Here is a 4,285-nt window from a genome sequence, read left to right as displayed (position 1 = left end):
AAAATGGCCCTTGAGTCTCTGTGCGTCACAGACACCATCTTCAGATAGCAAATACGGATCGTATTTGCTATCTGAAGATTGGTTGTCTGTGACGCATTGGGGCCCTAAATTTGGTTTTGGCTCATAGATGTTCCGTATAAAGTCCAAGGCGGATAACGCAGTCGCCGCGCGCCGAATGCTTGTATGTGCGCGTGAAAACGTATGAGGGGAGCCGACGACCACGTCTAAATCTCGCGGCCGCAAGACAAGAAAAGCAGGGAGGAAGCGCGCCTGCCTCTTCCGTTGCGCTTGAGGCACCGGGCGAGGGGGAGGGATAGCGGGCGGCGTTGTACTGTAATCTGGCATCAACTGCGTACTGCACGGCATCACGCGGTCGCGTCGGGTCGTATCTTGAAAGCGATCTGCGTTGTGGCAGAGTCTAGGCAGCGTAGGTGCGTTGGCGGCTCGTAGCTTTGTCCGTGCTGTGTGTTCTCGGCGCTCCGTTGCGTTGAAGCTATAGACAACAGCACGAGGTCACTTCGCTCGCTTCTGCAGCGGTACTTCCACACGCCGCCAGCGTTTGACAGTGCGTGTCAGCGCTCATCGAGTGTGATGTGTCACAGCATCTGCCGCGCGTCGGCAACATCAACTGAAAAGAAGAGTGCTGGCTTGGTGGGCTAGGCCAGCTGCATCAAGCGGTAGGATCAGGTTTGAATGAAGGGAGGAGGAAAGGTCAACTTTGCGGCGGCAAGATCGCCGGGTCAAGGGATGCAGGCCCGCCTCGCACACGGCGCTCGCTTTGCATTCTGTCGCGGCGGAGAAGGTGCTTCCGTTGCTGCTCGTGCAAAAATGACAAAATTTGGGGTGAAATTTCTAGGTTGTCGGCGGGGAAATTCGTTATTTCGAGGGGGTCTCTCGCTGCCACTTCGTTACGTAGAGGTCTCAAATACATGTGCTTCTATGAGTAACGGCGGGGAATATAAAACTTCGTTATATCCAGAATTCGTTATATGGAGGTTCGTTATAAGCAGGTTTAACTGTAGTATATACCACTGAACCAAGCAAAGCTGCAGAGCTGGTAATTGTATACTTTTTTAACAGCGAAACTGTTTAAGCCAGCCGTAATTTGTGGTGCGTAGCAAAACACTACCAAGATAGAAAAGAATATAAACTTCCTTGCCGAGGCGGGATTCGAATCCGTGTACTCCCGGTCCAAAAACGAGCGTCGTAACCACTAGGCTATACAGCCACGCCTGCAGAGCATGCATTTATGCGAACCATATGATTGCGTTCGAGGGTCGTCGTTTTCGTCCACAGCTGGCGCGTTCGTACACTCGTACCTCTGCGACTTGAAGAGGTTTTGCGCGCTATGAGAGCGAGACCCATTCACGGAGCGGGTCTCCTGGAACGCGTTGTCGGCATTGGAACGCGGTTTTGGTGTTGCAAGCTGCGCTATGCAACGCGCAGTGACGGCCGTAAGTCCGAGACGCGCAAAAAGAAATTATCATCATCATGAGTAATAGATGAAAAGTTTGCGAGCACTTCCGGAAAATGCTGGGTTACAATCGCCCAAGTGTCGCTGTTCAAGCGTTGCGCGGCCGAGTGCAAGGATAAACGTTTTTTTTTTTTGTTAGCAGCCTTTAAACAGCACATAAGCAGAGAATGCATGCACCTGGTGGAGTCACTGGGATCTGCATCCCAGCACATCCAAGATTTCTCAGCCCGCTACGGGCGCCAAGCTCGCTCACGACACCACGCCTGGAGGCCCACAAAGACCAATCAGAGCAAGTGGGAGTTCGAACGTCTACTATGCAAAAGGGCTTGTTGCAGCACTCCGCGGTGGCCGTGGTATCTATGCTACGCAGCAATGTGGCCTCAGAGATAGCACGGGTGCACCGTTGCAATCACGGAGATCCTGCAAGAAGTGTTGGGTCATGCGCCACTTTGAGCGAGTGGTGATGGCGGTATTTTTTTCAGTTTCAGTAACAAACACTGCAACTTTTTGTGAGCTTTCCGGGATGCTCTCGCACATGCTTCAATAGTCAAATTTTGTATGGAGGCCCTTCTGTATCGACAGTATTTTCAGCTTGGTTTTTTACACGTCGCAGAATTTTGTTGCAATCGGCTGTTAAGGGTATGACGCCGAAAACAAGCATCTTGAGCCAGTTGACACCTTCACCAAGACCAAAAAAAAAGAAGTGACAAATGTGATGTGGATGTGTGAAGACGATCGTCATTGTTTTTTTCTATGAGGACTGTGGAATTATGCAGCTGGAATTTGCTCTTCCTGGACAGACTTTCAATCTGCAATGTTACTTGGCGGTATTAAAATGTATAACCCTTTCAGTGTCATGTTTTTCAGAGACGTCACACCCACAGCATCATTTTATTTCTCCCCTGGAGATTGTAAAGCAAACAACGGTTTATGTTTGGTTGTGCAGAAATGAAAAGGAAAAAAAATGACACTGATAATAGCAAATGCTTTCCTGGTGTTGTCCTCACATTTCTATCTGACGAAAGGAATGTCAACAGGAACTGGGCAGGACAGAAACATGGAAATGTGCTAGTACGTCAGTGATGCTGAAAGGGTTTAAGAAAATATGAAAAAGGAAAGGCGTAATATTGTGTAATGTGGGTGACTGCTTACTTCATCAAAAAAGTGCTGCAGCTTCCACTGCTTTGGCTATGACGCAATATCTAGCCTCTTAAAGATGGACTGGTGTTACCCACACACCCTATTCATGGGATTCAGCTCGCAGTGGTCTTCTTCGCTATTTTTTAGGAACATTCAATAAAAGAAGAATATTAGCCACAAGGCAAGCAGTGAAGACAACTTCCTAGAGGCCACTCAACAGCATTAAGCTTGACTTCTAGAGTTACTTCGACCAGTGGAAGAAAAAGTTAGACAAGGGATTCAGTTGGAGATTAATTTGAAGCAAACTAAGCCTTTTTGTCCTAAATGAAAATGTTTTCTTTTGGAGAAAGTCTAGTTTTTTGGGTCCCCCTCTTGTACACGTACCTCTTTAACCTGATGTGTTTAACCTTTTGTGTTTCAGAGAGCTAAAATAATGATTGGCTCACAGCTACGAACTCTGTGCTCCGATGCAAAGAGCCTGAACAAGGTAAAGGTCACCTGCCACCCAAGAAATTTATTCCTTTGCTTTACTTGCATCAATTTGCTGCAACAAAACTTAGCAGTGGGGAGGGGCAGTATGCGAGGGATTGGGGGAGCCCTAGCCCGGGTCCTTGCAGCTTTCATGCTGCAGCGGATGAACTGGGCGAGGTTCCCTGATGGTAGCATGGGGTGCCCATGTTAAGGTGGTCGTCCATGACGGTACGATTAATGTTTGATTCTATTTGTGTTCAAAGATCATAAGCATTTTTTAAGTCTCTTAATAGTCGCAACATCGTAGGGCACTGTGCCGTTGCTATATAGACTGGTTCTGCAAAAACTTTAGTATTCTGTGTACTCGATGCAACTACATTGTTGAAGAGCAGCATGTGCACTCACAGAAGTTTCTCAGAGTCAACAAAATGAGTGAATCAAATAAACATTGGTAACAATTAAACATGATGCTCAAACTCCAAAAATACCCACCGAAAAAGGTAATCGGAAAGTTAATCAAGAAAAAAATATACTCAATGGCAAATCTTGAATTGTGAAAGTGAAAATCGAAAACGGGATAAAGAACAATGCTGAAACCTACATATGAGCACACAATTTTGCACTAGAGACTGCAGTGAAAGAAACACAGTGAGGTTTTTATGCAGGAATGGTGGAGGAACAGTCACCAAGAGATCACAAATGCAGTGCAAAGCAACTTAAAGGGCCCCTAAACCGCCGTAGACATTTTTTGAACATTTCAAGTAAACACGCGCATTGAGTTCGGAATGCCGTCACGATAAACGATGCAAAACGCTGTAGTGCTACGCGCCGCGGGCGCGCCACACACACACACACACAAAAAAAAAACAAAAAAAACAATGCCATCCTCCTCTCCTGTCCTGGCCTTTCCAATATCCCCAGCGGTCGTCACCATGTCAGCAGGGTGAATCTGGTGATGTCAGCGTCGGTGACGATGCCCATTGGTTGAACAAGAACCTACGACTTCCGGTTTGTCCGCTTGCAGGTAGAGTGACCTAGAATATGGGAGAGTGTCCAAAGCGCCGGCTCCGGCGAGGGCCTTTTTCTGTGAACTGCCGCGCCGCGCCGCTGCTGCTCCGGACCCGTGGGCTTTTCGCGCTCGCGAAGCGCGCGGGAAGCGAGGGTCGTCTGCTACGCGCTGTAGTTTTTTGCGTTCATTTT

This window comes from Dermacentor silvarum, chromosome 8 (genome assembly GCF_013339745.2).
Source record: "Dermacentor silvarum isolate Dsil-2018 chromosome 8, BIME_Dsil_1.4, whole genome shotgun sequence".
Taxonomy (NCBI): domain Eukaryota; kingdom Metazoa; phylum Arthropoda; class Arachnida; order Ixodida; family Ixodidae; genus Dermacentor; species Dermacentor silvarum.
The sequence above is the reverse complement of the archived record's forward strand: the minus strand, read 5'-3'. Positions refer to the sequence as shown.